The 21,220-nt window shown below is 33.5% G+C and overlaps 1 pseudogene; it reads left to right on the top strand.

The window, feature by feature from the left end:
* On the top strand, nt 12,537-19,677 carry LOC18601492 (annotated as a pseudogene).

Here is a 21,220-nt window from a genome sequence, read left to right as displayed (position 1 = left end):
CATCGCGTTTAGGTAAAATTTAGACATTTTTGCGTTCCATATCATGCATTAGTAGTCTAAATTAGTTTAATTTCAATTTAGTACCAATGTGGTGAATTTCTCGATTTTGTACAGTGTCAAGGTGGTGAGTCCTCGATAAAGGTAAGAGAATTGCACCCGATGACCAGTAGTCTGAGTATTTTAAAAATCCCCACTCTAGACACTGTGAGTAACCTTACCATCATTTTAATTATCTAAAGTATGTTTTTATTCGGTTTTGGTGAATTTTATGAAAATGAGTTTAAATGGTAAATTTTTATGTTTTGTAAACAAAATGAGTTTAAATGAAAATATTTTATAAATTGTCTTGAAACGATATAACGATTTTGAAAATAGAGTAATTGGAGACCACTGATATGTTGTAAATTTAAAATTGAATTAATGGCTTATGTTATTGTATTGGCATGACCTGTTGGGCTGTGTTTTTTATAAATTGTATGAATTGCTTTATTTTACCCTTGTAGGCTGGGTAGTAATATATTAGCCCTGTCATGCTATCAAAATTTTATTGTATGGTGGGTTTGACCTACTGCAGTGGGCTGGGTTTTGTGGACTAGCCTATTAAAAGGGCACGGAATCTTGTTATAGTTTTACCTCGGTTGGAGAGGCGAGTAGGGTAACTCCCAAGGTATAACTTTTAGAGTTCACTTCACGCCAAACCACCACGTGAAGGGAAACTCGGCCAACGCCAAGAAACTACTATGTTTTCAAAATAAAAACATGACTTTCTAATAGCCTTGACGGACTCAATTGGGATAGCCCTCAGCCAAGGTATCCCAGATAACTGAGTATGATAATAATTTTTGGCATGAGCCAAGCTTTTTAAGAAATTCATAAGCCATACTAATTACTTGCTTTAAATAAATTGATTTCATTTGGTTGAAATAAGTTGAAAGATGATAACTTACAGTTTGATGAAATGTTTTAATAGTCTTCTTTTATTTGACTTTAGATATTTTGAGTGATGTTTGTTTACTCACTGGGATTTTATAATCTCACCACCCTCCTTTCCACCAATTTTAGGCTCAGAATAGATTGTAGATAACTGATATCGATGAGGATTACAGTTGAACTTGCCATATCTAAAAACTGTAGGTTCATTTCTTTTCATACTTTTGGTCATTCGTGGGCCCACGTGTCACTGTAAATTAAATTCTATACTTTGGTTATCTGCATTACGGTATGTAGGAATTTATTTTACTTTTACGCTGTAAAAATTATTTATGCAGTGTTATTAAAATATTATTTTATATAAAAATTGAATATTTTATTTAATATTTTTATTTTATTCTAACAGTCATAGTTCCATTTTAAACGAATGTTTTAGACATCCAAAATTATTTTTGATTATGAAATATGTGTTTTCCACTTACATACTATATTTTTAACTGATTTTGAGATTTTTGAGATAAATGACCAAAATACCCTTGTGAGATGAAAATTATTATTTTATTTGTTTAAGTTGGAAACAGTTTAAAATCTTTTAGAATGTGGTATTTGGCAACAGTTACCCCTAGGGGAAATGAGAAGCTGATATTAAAACCTTGCGGGGTTTCGGTTGACATTTCGAGTAATGAATGTCGATCGAGACGTCGTGGTGGTTGTCACGGGCCCAATAGGGAGTTCCGGGTCGTGACAATTAAGTTGGTATTAGAGCTTTTGGTTTTAAAGATTAGAGTTTTTAGGTTTAAAGTTATTTTAAAGCTGTTTTAAAAAATTTACAGTGTCAGTGTGGCCCCGAGTTAAGTTAGGTTAGGTTGAATAAAATACATGCATAAGCATATAGAGCCTAAGGTTGCCTAAACTCACTTTTTCCCTCTTATAGATTATTATGTCTCTTCGATGCGAACACCCACCTCTCACTAGATCAGCTGGGAGGGGAAGATGTCGTTTTCAACGTCGTTAGTTAGGTGCAATAGAGGAGGAATCGACTGCATCCACCATTCGGGCAACACTTGCTGTTGAACAGATCGAGACTCCTCCACATCCTCCACCTCCTCCGCCACTTACTAGTATTCCTGCCATGCCTCTTGAGGCAGTTCAGGCATTGGCAACCTTCTTTACTGCTATTGCTGGCCAGGCTCAGGTTGGTCAAGCTCTTCCTACAGTTCCTCCAACTGCTCCTTCATGTCACGACCCAATTTCCCGAGCCATGATCGACGCATGAGCTCAATGAGCATAGCTCACTAAGCCCAAGCAAACCTATCCATTTACCTTTGCTTAACAAATTTATCATATCATGCATACACACACACACCTTTTCCCGGGTGTGAACATAGCCAAAACACAATGGCATTATCGATAATAATATACATGCACTATACCAGTCATGTATTTAGCAATTTACATTGCATACACATATTCACATTGTTAAATTGTATTCACAATACAAAAGCACCCATGACTTCCAGCGGAGACATTTATAATAAGAGGGATTACTATTGAATGCCAGACACATACCCAAGAGATGCACTACGGGGACTCCTCGATCTAGGGTCCAACAGTCACTTGATCTGAAAACATGAATTTTTTTATAAAATGTGAGTACAATACTCAGTGAGTGAACAAGAAGGGAACAAGCATACCATAAGGAATGTTTATTNAAAAGGGGGAAAAGAAATAAGAACCCTAGCTGAAAATTTTGGGGAAAATCAAGAGAAATCAAGAAATCAAGCATTAAAAAGGTAAATTTCATTGATTTTCCTTGTGATTTTCACTACCCGTGCATTTTTTCTCATTTTCATGCAAAATTAGAAAGTGGGTATGGACACCCATGCTGGCCAAACCTCCATGGATGAGTTTTGAGCTTGAGTTTTGGTTGATTTTAATTGAATTAAGTGATTTTAGTTGGGTTATATTAAAATATAGCAAAAATAAGCTAGAGAAATAATTTTCTCCCATTGAAACCCATTATGCCGAATTTTCTATGGGAATATTGGCTACTGATATTGATGTTTATTTGAGGAATTATGATGAATAATGATGAATTATGAGCCTAGAAAAATAATGGGAATTTTCGGAGCAAAAATATGAATTTTTACCCACTAGGGGTATTTTCGTAATTTACTGTCGAGACTGATAATTTGCACCACACTGAGGGACATTAAGTCAATTTGGGTGTAATTGAGGTATGAAAACTGAAAAAAATTAATTTGGAGTTTAAACGGACGCGTATATCGATTTATCGGGTAAAAGATCGAAATAGGCTAACACCGCGTTTAGGCAAAACTTAGACATTTTTGCATTCCATATCATGCATTAGTAGTCTAAATTAGTTTAATTTCAATTTAGTACCAATGTGGTGAATTTTTCGATTTTGTATTGTGTTAAGGTGGTGAGTCCTCCGATAAAGGCAAGGGAATTGCACCCCGGGACCAATAGTCTGAGTATTTTGAAAATCCCCACTCTAGACACTTTGAGTAACCTTACCATCATTTTAATTATCTAAAGTATGTTTTTATTCGGTTTTGGTGAATTTTATGAAAATGAGTTCAAATGGTAAATTTTTATGTTTTGTAAACAAAATGAGTTTAAATGAAAATATTTTATAAAGTGTCTTAAAACGAAATAACGATTTTGAAAATAGAGTAATTGGAGACCACTGATATGTTGTAAATTTAAAATTGAATTAATGTCTTATGTTATTGTATTGGCATGACTGGCTAGGCTGTGTTTTTTATGAATTGTATGAATTGCTTTATTTTACCCTTGCAGGTTGGGTAGTAATATATTAGCCCTGTCATGCTGTCAAAATTTTATTATATGGTGGGTTTGACCTACTGCAGTGGGCTGGGTTTTGTGGACTAGCCTATTAGAGGGGCACAGAATCCTGTTATAATTTTACCTCAATTGGAGAGGCGAGTAGGGTAACTCTCGAGGTATAACTTTTAGAGTTCACTTTACCCCAAACCACCACGTGAAGGGAAACTTGGCCAACGCCAAGGAACGACTATGTTTTCAAAATAAAAACATGACTTTCTAATAACCTTGGCGGACTTAGTTGGGATAGCCATCGACCAAGGTATCCTAGATAACTGAGTATGATAATAATTTTTGGCATGAGCCAAGCTTTTTAAGAAATTTATAAGCCATACTGATTACTTGCTTTAAATAACTTGATTTCATTTGGTTGAAATAAGTTGAAAGATGATAAATTATAGTTTGATGAAATGTTTCAATAATCTCTTTTTACTCGACTTTAGATATTTTGAGTGATGTTTGTTTACTCACTGGGATTTTATAATCTCACCACCATCCTTTTCATCAATTTCAGGCTCAAAATAGATTGTAGATAACTGATATCGGCGAGGATTACATTTGAACTTGCCACATCCAAAAACTGTAGGTTCATTTCTTTTGATACTTTTGATCATTCGTGGGCCCACGTGTCACTGTAAATTAAATTCTATACTTTGGTTATCTGCATTACAGTATGTAGGAATTTATTTTGCTTTTACACTGTAAAAATTATTTATGCAGTATTCTTAAAATATTATTTTATGTGAAAATTGAATATTTTATTTAATATTTTTATTTTATTCTAACAGTCATAATTCAATTTTAAACGAATGTTTTAGACATCCAAAATTGTTTTTGATTATGAAATATGTGTTTTCCACTTACATACTATATTTTTAACTGATTTTGAGATTTTTTGGATAAATGACCAAAATACCCCTGTGAGACGAAAATTATTATTTTATTTGTTTAAGTTGGAAACAGTTTAAAATCTTTTAGAATGTGGTATTTGGCAACAGTTACCCATAGGGGAAATGAGAAGCTGATATTAAAGCCTTGCGGGGTTTTGGTTGACATTCCGGGTAATGAATGTCGATCGAGACGTCGCGACGATTATCACGGGCCTGATAGGGAGTTTCGAGTCGTGACAATATGTGTTATAGTCCATGTGCTTTCTCCTTTTTTTTCTCTTTTTATGATCTCAAAATTTTATGATTAAATTTAAATTAGTTATAATATATTTTTTTTAAAAGGAAATTTGATTTTAGAATTCAATTTTATTTAATTTCAGTATTTTTCATGAATACATCACTTTTTATGTATATATAATTTTCTGTTCTTATACTTAAAATGTTAGCTAATCGAAGATTAATCAAATCATGATCCACTAACTTATTATTTTTATTATTATTATAATTATAACATTAAATCGTTTACGTGCAATGCACATGTAGCAAAAACTAATATATATAAAGCACAAATGTGTGTAAAATTTTTTTATTGACGAGAAGGAAATAACCATATACTATATTTCAAATTGGTAATTAAAAATCAATTTTCATTATAACTTTTAAATTGAATTAATCAATAGAGTATTAATTTATTGTATTGAATTACTTTTAGTACCATCTATATGTGAGGCTTAACTTAGCAAAAATAAAAATCCGCAAATAAGAGTTGCGTAGGGGGACAACTAATATCATTTTCAAAATTGAAGAATAATAATGGACAAGAGTTTACGTCAACAATAATATTTGAGGAAATTATGAGAAATAACCTTTCTTGATAAGGGCATTTAAAAAATAATCATAAAAATAAATTTAACTATTTTTAGTTATATTTAGTCATAACTTGACAAAAATACCCTTAAAAATATTTCATATAAATTAAACTATTCATCATAATTTCTTCCCATTTGTGCTTCCGATTTCTCTCTCTCACCATCCCACTCTTTTTAATTTTATTGATTTCTCTCTCCCGCGTTTCAGATTTCTCTTTCTTGCTCTTTCAAAATACCAAGCAATGGTTTTGATGTGCTTGGGTGGATGACTATTTGGGAAATTTAATTTTTAGGTATTTGGATAAAATTGAAACAGTAGAAATGATCACATATGTTTGAAATAGCTTTTAATTAGATCAATTTGGGAATTAAACATCAATAAATTCAAAATTTTCAAATTTATAAATCTAGGTTTTCAAAAAGTTTTTTTTTTTTAGTCGAAATAGGTGTTTTAGATAAGAAAATTTGTATTTTGATTTATGAAAATATGTTAGAAACACTTTAATCGGTGCCAAATTGTCAAAAAAACAAAAAGAAATGAAAAGAGTTGAGAAGATTTGAAGTTTTAATTCATAAGTAACAATAACATTTTAAGTATTAAAGTGTAACAAAATGTTTTTAAATATAGCGTGTAACAACAATATTTTTTTAACATGACATGTAACAACAAATTTTTTTTTTTTCAATATGACGTGTAACAACCTAACTATGGCGTGTCACATGTTTTTGTACATGGTGTATAACAACCTAACCATGCCATGTCACATGTTTTTGTACATGGTGTGTAACAACCTAATCATGGCATGTCATATGTTTTCGCATATGATGTGTAATAACCTAACCATGTCCTGCAACATGTTTCTGTACATGACGTGTAACATCATGGCGTGTAATTTCATTAAGGGTAATTTTGTCCAACTTGACTAAAAATAGTTAAAATTATAAAGAGGGTTATTTTTAAAAACATCTTATCTATAAGGGTTATCTTTTAAAATGCCCCTATTTGAGCATTGATTTCCTTCAAGGAAGTTGCGCTTTTTCTTTTCCTTTTTTTATCAAAGAAACCAAATCCTGATATACCTAAGAAAAGAAACCAAATCCTTTACAATTGGGATAGTATAGGAATATATATCAAGATATATGCTTTAAAAGATTTCATTCAAGTAAACACTAGTTCGGAAGTCTTTTTCTCCTCTGATTCACGTTGAGCTCCGTCATTCTTATTGCCCTTTGTTTCTGAAAAGAGTGTTTGATCATGGCAAGAGGAGAAGCAAGGTTCACATGCCGTGTGAAGCTAGACCATGATTTCACCCTCATTCCTCACCTTTCCCAAGCTGGATATCATCTTCAAATCCGTAAGTTCCTCATAGATGATAATGGCAATGTGCGAGGGGATCAAGAGGTGGAAGTCTAGGAGAAATATTTTTTGCTAGACTTTGTGTTTGGCTCGACTCGACACCGCCACCATGTAGCTCAACGTCTACTGAAGTTGGGTGGCGTTCGCGCAGTCTAGAAAGGATATTGGATGAAGCTTTCTCCGAGGCCAAGCTGATTTTACAAAGAGAGAAAAATAAATGTGATTTTCGCAACATTCCAACAATAAGATTTTGCTTCAACAAGTTCGTGAGGTGGGAGGATGAGTTAGAGGGTGTGGCACTAGAGTTGTCAATGCAGGAAGCTCCTAAGCCGCTTCCTGCAATGAAAGAATCCATCCAGGCTCTGAAGAAAGTGAAGGTTGAAGGTGACATAGCCTAAGAGTGCATGATTTGTATGGAGCAACTCTCCTCCGGAGTAAAGGTCACTAGCATGCCCTGTTCGCATCTTTTTTTATGATTAAATTTAAATTAGTTATATATTTTGTTTTTAAAAAGGAAATTTGATTTTAGAATTAATTTTTATTTAATTTCAATCTTCTTCATGAATACATCACTTTTTATGTATATATAATTTTCTGTTCTTATACTTAAAATGTTAACTAATTGAAGATTAATCAAATCATGATCCACTAACTTATTATTTTTATTATTATAATTATAACCGTCAGACATTAAATCGTTTACGTGCAATGCACTTGTAGCAAAAACTAGTATATATAAAAGCACAAATGTGTGTAAAATTTTTTTATTGATGAGAAGGAAATAACCATCTACTATATTTCAAAATTGTAATTAAAAATAAGTTTCATTATAACTTTTAAATTGAATTAATTAATAGAGTATTAATTTATGAGAAAATTATGAGAAATAACCTTTCTTGATAAGGACATTTCAAAAATAACCATCAAAATAAATTTAACTATTTTTAACCATATTTAGCCATGACTTGACAAAAATACCATTGAAACTATTTCAAATAAATTAAACCATTCATCACAATTTCTCTCCATTTGTGCTTTTGATTTCTCTCTCACCATCCCACTCTCTCTAATTTTATCGATTTCTCTCTTCGATATTCATCTGCTATACTCCCAATTTCTCTCTCTCGCATTTTCAGATTTCTCTTTCTTGTGCTTTCAAGGCAGCAAACGATGGTTTTGATGTGCTTGAGTGGATAGCTATTTGAGGAATTTGATTTTTAGGTATTTTGGATAAAACTAAAATGGTAGAAATGATCACAGATATTTGAAATAGCTTGTAATTGGATCAATTCGAGACCTAGATACCAATAAACTCAAAATTTTGAAATATATAAATATAGGTTTTTAAGGAATTTTTTTTCGATTTTTAGTCGAAATAGGTATTTTAGATAAGAAAATTTGTGTTTTGATTTATGAAAATATATTAGAAACACTTTACCGGTGCCAAATTGTCAAAACAATGAAAAGAAATGAAGAGAGTTGAGAAAATTTGAAATTTTGGTTCGTAAATAACAACAACATTTTAGGTATTAAAGTATAACAAAATGTTTTTGAATATGGTGTGAAACAATAATATTTTTTCAACATGACATGTAACAACAATATTTTTTTTTTCAATATGGCTTGTCACATGTTTTTGTACATGGCGTATAACAACCTAACCATAGCGTGTAATAACCTAACCATGTCGTGTCACATGTTTTTGTACATGGCGTGTAACAATCTAAACATGACGTGTCACATGTTTTTGTATATGGCGTGTAACAACCTAACCATGACGTGTATCATGTTTTTATATATAGCGTGTAACATCGTGGCGTGTAATTTTATTAAGGGTAATTTTGTCCAACTTGGCTAAAACTAATTAAAATTATAAAGAAAGTTCTTTTTGAAAACATCTTATTTATAAGAATTATTTTTAAAAATGTCCCTTAATTTATTATATTGAATTACTTTTTCTAAAGTTCTAATTCAGAATAAGAACCACCTATATGTGAGGTTTAAGTTAACAAAAATAAAAAATGGGCAAATAAGAGTTGCATAGGGGGACAATTAATATCATTTTCAAAATTAAAGAATAATAATGGAAAAGAGTTTACTTCAACAATAATATTTTCTTTAGCATTGATTTCCTTTAAGGAAGTTGTGCTTTTTCTTTTCTTTTTTTCTCAAAGAAACCAAATCCTTTTACAATTGGGATAGTATAGGAATTATATATATCAAGATACCTCATTCAAAAGATTTCATTCAAGTAAACACTAGTTCGAAAGTCTTTTTCTCCTCTGATTCATGTTGATCTCCATCATTCTTATTGCCCTTTGTTTCTGAAAAGAGTGTTTGATCATGGTAAGAGGAGAAGCAAGGTTCATATGCCGTGTGAAGCTAGACCACGATCTCATCCTCATTCCTTACCTTTCCCAAGCCGGATATCATCTTCAAATCCATAAGTTCCTCATAGATGATAATGGCAATGTACGAGAGGATCAGGAGGTGGAATTTCAGGAGAAATATTTTTTGCTAGACTTTGTGTTTGGCTCGATTTGACACCACCGCCATGTAGCTCAACGTCTACGTGAAGCTGGGTGGCGTTAGCGCAGTCTTGAAAGGATCTTGGATGAGGCTTTCTCCGAGGCCAAGTTGATTTTACAAAGAGAGAAAAATACATGTGATTTTCGCAGCATTCCAACAACAAGATTCTGTGTCAATAAGTTCGTGAGGTGGGAGGATGAGTTAGAGGGTATGGCACTAGAGTTGTCAATGCAGGAAGCTCTTAAGCCGCTTCCTACAATGAAAGAATCCATCCAGGCTCTAAAGAAAGTAAAGGTTGAAGGTGATACAGCCCAAGAGTGCATGATTTGTATGGAGCAACTCTCTTCCAGAATAGAGGTCACTAGCATGCCCTGTTCGCATCTCTTCCATGGAGACTGTATCCAGGAGTGGCTGAATACGAGTCATAAGTGCCCATTGTGTCGCTTTCTGATGCCAACTGATGGCTGATGGCTGATGCCACTCCATTTTTATATAGTCTGTAATGGAAAGAATTTGGTCGTTTTTTCTTTAAGTCATATCTTTAATTAGCTGTCTATCCACCATCAATAAGTTTAGGGTTCCTTTGTTAATTATATTTTCAACTACCATCATTTTTTCTTTCTCTTGATAATTTGTCCTTAATCTTGATAGAAACCTAACCTAACACGCATGCATCTTCTTACCAACATTCAACCTTAATTCATCATTTTTTAAATTTGCTAAAACCCAAAATTATATTGTCATGCTTTCTCTTGTCTATAAACCAAGTTATTTGCCTTATTTTTAAACACTTTTTGTACCCTAATTAAAGATCAAATTTTCAATTTTAGCATTCCATTGTATATCTAGGTTCATATATACCTTCAATTTGATTTTTCATGACAGAGTGGGGTGGTAAGGGCTTTGAGAAACTGTACAATTACAAAAGAATGCTACCACAAAAAATAAAGACAGCTTCAGTCACCAATCACCTACACACCGATAATACAGCACCCTTAAAACTAAAAAAGGCCTTACCTAACACCCTCCTCAGTTTCTTTTTTTCTCTCTATCTATTGAGTTAAGAATCCCACTTACCTAACATCCTCCTTTGATGAGCAGGGCAGAAAAACAAGCAGTGCCTTAGTTGGAACCTTCCTGACAACACATTACACATAGAATACACAACATCATTATTTTAAAGTTCCTCAAATAATAAAACTATGCTACTATATTTTCTTACTCACATATTTAATTAGTTTTTTAAATTTTTAATGAATTCTTAGTCGTCTTACTTTTTATAAGATTTAAAGTTTCTTAAACATGTTTACACTTTTAAACCCACAAAATATTGGAGTTTAGCACATTTTATAAGATTATATTATGAATAATATTGTCTCGTTATCAAAACTATATTTAATTAAGTCCACACTTTGATTTTACAAAAAAATCTAAAATTTCTAGTCAAGTCTTTTTATTTGGTGTTATGGTTTTGGAGGAACCTCCCAAAAGGGCTTCTACCTCTTCTTAAAGAAGATAATTCAGGGTTAAGTGTTGTGATTAGCTCCGATTTCTTATGTAGCAAAAAAAAAAAAAAAAGACTGAAGGTAATAAAGATTCTTCTTGATTTTGATTTTGTACAGCATTCTTCTTGTTACTGTAACAAATTAGACTAGAGCTATACATCTCATATATAGTTTGATTTTGATTTTATACAAAATTTAAGAAATTTTAAGTTAAATTTTGATTTATATTGATTATAAATTCTTTTTACAAAATTATTCTTGACTTGAAAAAAAGAAGGAAGAGAGTAGTTATAGTTAAAGGTAATAAGGATTAAAAGTTGCATTAATTTTATTCTTTAAAAGTTTGTACATAATTATAACACTGGAACTTTTAACTTTCATTAATAGGAATTCTAATCACTTAATCAAATGCTATTTTATGTTATGTATTTTGTATTTAATACCAAACTAAAAGTTCAAACAATAATGTGGCTTTGAATTGAATGGGCTTAGCTGGTTCAGTTATTAAAAGATTGGTATCCTAAAAAGTTTGTCTGGAAATGTTGAATAAATTTGCTGAAACTGAGCCAATGCCTACCTACTTATTCGCATAGGAAAGGAAAAGGGCAAAGGCAACCAGTGCTGGACCCCTCATCCCCTTTCTTGTTGAAATATCGGCTGCTATGTAAACAATGAGACAGAGAAGACAACGAGGAACTTGCCTTAGTTTTCTGGGCTAGCGAAGGATAAGAAAAGACCAGGAAGATATGGAAGTATACATCATTAGCAAACAAAAAGACAGAGGGCTCTATGAAAAATTGTTCCCTTCCCACAGTAGGACCTGGTGCTGCGTTTTCATCTTAAATGTGCAATATTTATGGGTTAGAAGAGTCAGTGTTTGACTCTTCAAGTCATCACGCGCAATTTGGTACTTTGACACCTTGACTTAGATTACAAAACCTTATCAAAATCCATACAATTATCTGTAATTGTTGACACTTTTGTCAAATATAACATCATTCTATAATTAATTCCCATACGAGTGGACCTCGAGAGGGCAACAATCACCTTGTTCATATAGAAAAAGGACTTATGAGCCAAAGCTTTTATCTCTTAAGCTCATCTGGTTTAGCAAGATTGGTCTTTCTCTAAGGTCAATCCCCCTGGATATATTCCTATTTGCTTTGCAAAGGATAAGGGTGGTGGCATATTCAGCCTGTGTTGGACTTTTAGCCCCCCTCGGTTTTTGGTTGCTCTGAGATCATTGAGAGAAAAATGAATAATAGTCTCAACATTCTGGTTAGCCAGGCAAAGCATAAGGAAGACCAAGAAGATATTTAAGTATACATTAGTAGCAAAAACTCTATATGTGTATACATATAATAAAGACCATGGACATACCTTTTCATTTTCATCACAGCCCACAGATGTAAAATAAGAAGCTGACGAAGACCTTTCCAATTTTCAGGTTACAAAAGTCAGTGTTTACTATTCATAGTCACATGATGCAATTTGGTAATTTGACACCTTGAATCAATTATAAACCTTCTATAAATTCATTCACATGATGTAATTGATCTTATAAAAAAAAAGCTTAACATGGCATCCTCCATGATCACTTTCATAATATTGGGGTTATGGACTACCATTGTTGTTCTTTCCTCTGCTTCAACTATAATAGGAACAAAATTATCACTAGAATTAGAGGCACAAGCTTTGCTCGAGAGTGGTTGGTGGAGTAGCTACAACAACCTCATCTCCAATCGGTGCAATTGGCCTGGTATATCATGCAACAATGATGGAAGCATCACCGACATTTATCCACCGCCTAACATCGTTAAGGTTGGTGTTAAGTTTGGAAAAATGAACTTCTCTTCCTTTCCGAACCTTGTTCATCTTAATCTTAATGATCATGGTCTCAATGGAAGCATTCCACCCGAAATAGCTACTCTATCAAAACTCAAGAACCTCTACCTTAACTGGAATTATCTAACAGGTGAGTTACCTTCACTCGGAAACTTGAGCCAGTTAGCAGAGCTTGATTTTTCCCATAATGAAATCAGTGGTTCCATTTCCCAGGAACTTGGAAACTTGAAAAGTCTTGTTCTTTTAAAGTTGAGTTGGAATAACCTTACTAGATCAATTCCATCTGCCCTCGGCTTTTTGAGTAATCTTACTCATCTGGAAATGAGATCTAATCAGTTCTACAATTACATCCCTCCAGAAATAGGGGAACTGAAGAACTTGATTACTCTGGATTTGTCTAACAACAAGCTAGTTGGTCTAATTCCTTCCACTTTGGGTAAATTGACCAATTTGACTACTCTTAATCTATCCAACAATAAGCTTGTTGGCTCAATCACTTCTACCTTGGATCGGTTGACCATGTTGACTTCTTTGGATATTTTTAACAATATGCTCGTTGGCTCAATCTCTTCTACTCTAAGTCAGTTGATTTTTTTAGAAACTCTGAATTTGTCCAATAATATTCTCAGTAGTCCTATCTCTTTCATCAGTCCAATGGTTTTGAGTTATTTAGATTTATCCAACAATATGCTTGTTGGTTCAATCCCTTCATCTTTGTCTCTTTCTTTGAATGTTTTGCACCTTCAATCAATTATTTTAGAAGGTCCAATACCTCAAAAAATTGGGAATTTAAGAGCACTTTATTCATTGGACGTCTCTAAAAACAAATTGAATGGACCGATCCCTTTTCAAATTGGCTACCTTAGAAAGCTAATCTCATTGGACCTCTCTAAAAACAACTTGAATGGACCGATCCCTTCTCAAATTGGCTACCTTAGAAGGCTAATTTCTTTTAATCTTAGTCATAACTTTATAAGCGGAGAGATACCTTTACCCTTACGAAATTTAATCACATTTGGATAATTGGGACCTTAGCTACAATAAGCTCTCGGGTATTGCTCCAATTTTTCTTACTTCTTTCCCTGATATTCACAAGAATTACATAGGTCACAACTGTTATAAGATTTATTCCAAGTCATTGGTGGGTAACAAGGATTTATCACCCTATACCTGTTCTTTAATTACTAGGAGGAAGAGAATCCTTAACCATCTCAAAATATTTCTTCCTCTTGCGGCATTCCCTGCTTTCTTGATTTATGGATATTTATTATTTTCACGATCTAACTTGAAGAGTAACAATGGAATGCAAGAATCTAAAACTGGAAATTTGTTCTCCATTTTGAACTATGATGGAAGGATAGCATACGAAGAAATTATTAAAGTGATAGAGGATTTTAACATTAGGTATTGTATTGGAATTGGTGGTCATGGAAGTGTTTATAAGGCGGAACTACCTAGTGGCAAAACAGTGGCCTTGAAGAAGCTTCATCATCTAAATGCTGAGGATCCAAATTTTGACAAAAGTTTCATGAATGAAATAAAATTTTTATCAGAAGTTTGTCATCGAAATATTGTGAAGCTACATGGTTTCTGTGTACATCAACGGAGCATGTTTTTGATATATGAATACATGGAAAGAGGCAGCTTGCGTAGTGTCCTAACAAAGGATGTTGAAGCTATAGAATTGGATTGGTCAAAAAGAGTTGACCTCATCCATGGCATAGCACATGCATTGTCTTACTTGCATAATGACTGCTCACTTCCAATAGTCCATCGAGATCTATCAAGTCACAACATCTTGTTAAACTCAAACTTGGAAGCTTTTGTTGCCGACTTTGGAGCTGCTAGAATGTTAGATCTTGATTCATCCAATCAAACCATTTTGGCCGGTACTTATGGTTATGTAGCTCCAGGTTAGTTGTTCCACTATAACTACTACTACTACTACTACTACATTTTCATATTTTTTCCATTCCCTAGCTTATTTAGTTCTCGAATGTGCTACACATGTTAAATTATATATAGCATCTTGTCTTTTTTTTTTTTAATTTTTTGCTAAGCCAACATTTTACCGTGTTAAAAAAAAAAAGAAGAATATCTCTTTTCGGGTTTACAAATACCTTTAGACACTTGCAATTCATTATAAAAGAAAGTTCATTTAAGCCTTGGGCACAAAGTACACAATAAAACACTCTTAACCCAAAACAGCCCAGATGAGGCATACCATGCTCATCCTTTCCATTTTTCAACCTAAAGCATCTCATACATTCAAATTCAATCATCATCAATCAAGCAACATCATTCTTTCAATCAAAACTAATCACCAAACCACAACTTGGGAGATAAAACATAAGCCAACCATTTTCCCATTAATGTCAATAACAAAACCGCATCAAAGAAAGAAGATATTTGATGTACTTTCGACTAGATCTGACCACATCCCTTGGTTACCTTTCAAATCCATGCCATGAACATTGCGTACCTCTCCACTCCCATTTTAGCAACTGCGTCCATGCACCTATTCGCTTCCTGAAAATATTTTAAAAAAGTACACATCCTTTATAATCTTTCAAGATGCCAATTTGTTGGAACAATTTCTACAATTTCCATGATTTTTTACTTGAATTCAAAATCGATGGGATTGTTACACTCGATTTTGATTAAATAATGAGTGCTTATTTACTTAATTATGGAGATTGGTAAACGACTTCAAGGGTTGCCTTAATTGTTTGAATTTCAGCAAGGTTGGAATATCACACTCCATTGGGCTCCAAGAACACTACTAACATGTTCCTTCCTTATTTCTCAAAACTCCCCCCATTCTCGTTGGTCTTGGTTTCCCACTGTGGACTTATTGATATTAAACATTAAAAATTCAGCATAGGAGGTTGCCATACTACATCTTGCTCTTCCTATATTTGCTTTTCGTTAGTGATCTTTGTGTCATTCTCAGGTGTGACCACCACTCCACCTCCGTCGCACTCGTTTCTCCTTCAATCGCCCTTACCCAATAAAAGTATTTAATTTCACCAAACATATGGCAACCTCACAAACAAGGACCTATCTTTCCATTTTCGCCTCATGTCCTCCTAAATAGCTCCATTGTTGGAATAATTGAGGAAACATATTTGGTAGTCACCCATAGAATCACCACCAACATTGGATTTCACTCCAAAATTTTCAACTCCACATACAATGGATATAAAGGTGATTATATATTCTTCTACCACCACACGACACCATTGGCAAAGGCTATCCTCTTTCCATGATAGTGATTCCCCTTGTTATAGGAAACCCAGTTGTAGGTATCTTCCCCAAATACCAAGCCACCAAAAGCATTGGACATTTGATAGAATCTTTAGCCTCTATATCCTCTTAAATGAATTATCAATAAAACCATTTGATAAGTTCCCTAATAATGATGCAAGTTTTCTTACTAAAAAAAAAAAACCATATTCATCAAATTTTCATATTAATCTATCCATCTTATTCTCATTCACTTTGACTTCTTGCAATAACAAGCCAATTTGATTTTCCATTTCCTTTTCTTATTCAAATAAAGGTCTCCTAAAATCCAATTTCCATCTAGATGCCATCCCACTGCCCTCCATGTAGTAATTTACCACCTGAGCATCCTTCTTACTCATTAATTGAAAAAACTCTTAAAAAAATTATATTGATGGATTTTTCCTCTAACTGCACATTATGCCAAAATAGAATATGTTTTCCATTTCCTAGCAACCACTTACAACACTCGTTCCAAATAAAACTTGATAATCCCTCCAATTCTTGAATTTTAATGATGTCCCTCCCCACTTTTGACATACCATTTAGGTTGATTTGAAAAGGATCTGGTCTTGTGTTGCTCTTCCATACTTCTTAAAAATCACTTTCTTCCACAAAGAATCCCTTTCCATTCCATATCTTCACCAACATTTGCTAATCAAAGAAAATATTTGTCTATTAAATTTGTGATTCCCAAGCCTTGTCTTTCTTTTAGTCTACACATTACACTCCACTTCACCTTTGCTATATTTTCTCAGTTTTTACTACCTCCTCATAAAACATCTCCTTTCTAGGAGTCCAACTTCCAAAATGTCTCCTTTTGGTGCATTGAAAAATGACATATAATACAAAAGGAGAAAAGAAAGTCCTAAGTTAATAAGAGTAACCCTATCTCTGAAGGATAATAGCTTACATTGTCATCCTGACAATTTCTCCTGAAATAGGTGAACCACTGGATCCCACCCCACGTATTAATCTTGCTTGAACACGTACCCAAAGGCATCCCCAAATTAATTAAAAGGAAAAGTACCTGCTTTGAATTGTAAAATTGCCATAAAGTTCTCCCCTTGTATCCTTCACTCTTGAATAAGGGATAAGCAAGCTTGACCACGATTTTTTTTAAAACCTTGATAGCTTCTAAAAAGTCAAAAAGACATTTTTAACGTTTGTAATACTTTTTTGGTCTGCTTCATGCAAGATTATGATGTCACATACAAACTAAAGATGAGATATCGTACTATCTCCAAACACACTTCAACATTCTTGTAGTAACCATCTGCCTTCACCAATAATAAATGCAATGCCTATGTCACCAAAATAAATAAAAACAAAGACAAGGGATTGCCTTGCCTTAACCTTTTTTGTAGCTTATAAAACTCCTTGCTTGGTGATCTGTAAACCCAAATTGATAGTTACACCATCAAAATACATTATCGAATCCATCCTTTCCATATTTCTCCAAAATCCATCTTCTCCATCACTAGAAATAAAAAAGACCACTCTACTGAATCATAGGCTTTTTTAAAAGTCTAACTTCAATATAACTCTAACTAGTTCATTCTTCTTCTTTTTAAAGCAATTGATTAGTTCATTAGCTAAAAAAATCACATCAACTGTCTATTTGCCCCATACAAAAGCCTTTTGCGTATCACTTAGTATTGCCATTATCACTTTCTTGAATCTCCCTATAAGCAGCTTTGCCACTATCGTATATGTAGACTCTAGGAGACCAATCAGCCAATAACCTTCAACTTTTGATGGGTTGTTAATTTCTGGGACTAAGACAATAAATGATGAGTTCAAATTTTTTTTCCAGCTTTTTAGAAAACAAATATATGGAAACAAAAGGAAAAAAAGTCATTTTCCAATGTTGTCCACTCCTTGAAAAAATTTAGATTGAATCCATAAGGTTTTGAGGACTTTGAGCCATCACAATACTATACAATTCCTGCTTTGTGAAAGGCATTTCTAGAAAATCCTTATACTCTATCAAACTTCAAATAAAAAGTCACCTCTGATAATGCTGGTCTTGCCTATGCTTCTGAAACAAATAATCTTTTGTAATACTCATATATCTTCTTTCTCATTATCTTCAACTCCTCCTCCCACTTTCCATTTACATTTAGGCCTAAGATATTATTTTTGTGGACTCTCATCTTTGCTTTACAATGAAAATACCTCGCGTTCCTATCTCTTTCCTTGATCCACTTTTTTTATATTTTTTTGCCACAATGAAAATATTCTCCAAAGTTCTTCTGATAATCTCTTTTTTCCCTAACCTCACTCTTCCCCAACTCGATCCCTCGTGTTTCATAAGATATCAATTTTTTCCATTTTATTCTCTAACTTCTCAATAATTTTCTCAACTACACCAAACACCTTGTTATTCCACTTTAGGAAATATTCTGTCATGCTCATTTTAACCCTCAAACAATACTTGGATCTCCTATCAACACAAAACAAATTCCATTATCCTGTACTACTTTTGTAGAGCCCTTTTTTAAAAACCAAAAATCCATTACCTTGAAAGGTCCTGATCCCTAATTTATCTACTCTAAACTCATCAATATGGGGAAATGGTCCAACACCAGTCTACTGTGGAAAAATTGACCTAATGCAAATAACACCTCTAACCATTCTACCATAACTAGAACCTTATCAAATCTTCTTTTAGGTCTCCCTCGAACCATGTGAACCATTTTCCCACCCAAGGCAAATCTCTTTCATAATGAAATTATTTAAATCCTCCATTATAATCCTCAAACGCAAACAATTCATTATCTCTGTCTCATCGCTTAAAGTATTCAAGCCCCAACCATATACATGCACCACCCCTTACATATTTTTCCCTTAAATTCAAAATGTTCGTCCACAAATTTGCTTTCACTGCCTTTGCTCGAGGAGCATACTAATTTCTTGTCAAATTAGTTTGATTAACTAGATATTCATTGATTACACATACTTAAATGCATTTGAATTAAGGAAGTTATCATTAATACGAAGAACATGTTGAGGAATCTTAAGGTAGGAATTGGAGATATGTTGTTTTTCCTTTTTCTTTGCTCCACTCTTTTCACACTTTTTTATTTAATTTTTTTTTGGCAGAGCTTGCTAACACAACGACTATAACTAAAAAATGTGATGTTTATAGTTTTGGAGTATTAGCTTTGGAAGTGTTGATGGGAAGGCATCCCCAAGAACTTTTATCATTGTTTCCATCAAATTCCCTTTTGCAAAATATAATGTTAAATGATATATTAGACCCTCGTCTATCACCTCCAACAAGTCACTTAGACACCCAAAAGATTGTTCTTGTTGCTACAATAGCATTCGCATGCTTACCTATGGAACCGAAGTCTCGACCAACGATGAAACAAGTGTCCCATGAGTTTCTTTGTTGCCAAAGATCCTTGGCAAAGCCTCTCGGAGAAATATCCTTGTTGCAACTCGTGGCTTCTGAAATGGATGTGGAAAAAGAACTGTGCAACTGAGTGACAATATCCTTCACATAATGTTGGCAATTAGTCCTAGTGTTTTGTCAACTTAGATCTCATGTTGATTAGCTGCAATTTAAACATTGAAAAGGCATATTATTTTTTTTTTTGCTCAGCTAATAATGTAGATTTTATTAATATTCTAATTGTAGCAGTAAAGAGTCAGCCAAGTAGTTGCTCCAAAAGATTACAATCGCCTAAGGATAGAGGCTAGTATAACTCATTGTTTTAATAATACAACCCAAAGTAAGAAACCCAAAGTACAACTTGAAAAAATTTCAATAATCCCCTAAAAAACCATAAAATCACCTAAAAACATTACAAAATTAAAACCCAAAAAGCAACATTCATCCTTTTTGACTCCCTTCAGAAGATCAAAAATGTTTCGCACCTTTTTTACTTTTCATATAAATATTATCAAATCTCTCAAAGTTTGCAGCTGATACCAAAACACGGTAAAAAAAATAAAGTTTGGCTCTAGTAAACAGAGAGCGTCAATAACCCATAAACGAAAAGATATTCCAACAAAAGCTTATCCTTTTTAGCAATCCACCTCGTATCCAATACCCAGCAAAATAACCATTCATCATCATGTAACACAAAAATCATCCAAGACCCACAAAACTTCCAATCCAACACAAACTAAACCACATAAATGAACAAAAAAACACGTAGCCAGATAACCAAAATCATAAATAAAAAAAAAACCCACCACAATCCAAACAACAAGTCACAAAACTCAAAAAACGCCAAACATATCTATCTCACAACATCAACAACAATCAGTCAAGAGAAGCACTATCCCAATACCCATAAGCAACTAATGTTCACCAACAAGAGAAGTACGCATTGCAATAAATACCAAACTCATCACGTGACACAATCAAGAATATAAATTCCATATAGCCACATTAATTGCACCAAAATCCCATGCACCACATTAGTTCTGCCTCCCATTGTACACCCCACTACCTGCTCAATTAATGCCATAACCACCTGCATTGAAGTTAGTAAGTATCCCCAATTTTCAACCTGCATCTTTACTTCAACCAACCATGCATATCCATTTTTAGATTAAACATTTTTAGTTTACCATTTTATTTTGTTTCTTTTCTTCTATTTTCTTTTTGAATTTCATTTCCTTTTTTTTTTAAAGATTAAGTATGAAATGTATTCATATAAAAAGGGGAGAACTCATGAACACAGAAAGGAGAGGGAACCTGGCAAAAATCAGCCTAGGGTCCTACTCTAGAACTGGCTTACAAAAATTAGCCAGCAATAACCTAAGTTGTACAAGAGTATTGACAAGTAGAAAATAGGCAAAACACCACAACTAGCTCTGAAGCAAAAAAGAGGTTAAGGGATAAATAGGGGAAAGAAACATAAATGCTGTGGATGTTTCATCCTCTTGCAAATCATAAGGTTCGTGTTATTCCTAAGGATGTCAATGCCTTTTCATGAGCAAAGGAGCCCAAGGAAAGCTCATTGTCATTGGAGGCCTGTATAAAAAACACAACAACAAGTAGTAGTAGACAAAGAGAGGGCACCATCCAAAACAGTTAAAGGTAGAGACGTAGAAGATCATGAATTCTGTCAACCCCTGATTTGACAAGGCCATCTGTAGCTTCATTACTTGACCTTGAGATAT

This window comes from Theobroma cacao, chromosome 4 (assembly GCF_000208745.1).
Source record: "Theobroma cacao cultivar B97-61/B2 chromosome 4, Criollo_cocoa_genome_V2, whole genome shotgun sequence".
Classification (NCBI taxonomy): domain Eukaryota; kingdom Viridiplantae; phylum Streptophyta; class Magnoliopsida; order Malvales; family Malvaceae; genus Theobroma; species Theobroma cacao.
This window is presented reverse-complemented; position numbering and strand designations above follow the sequence as displayed.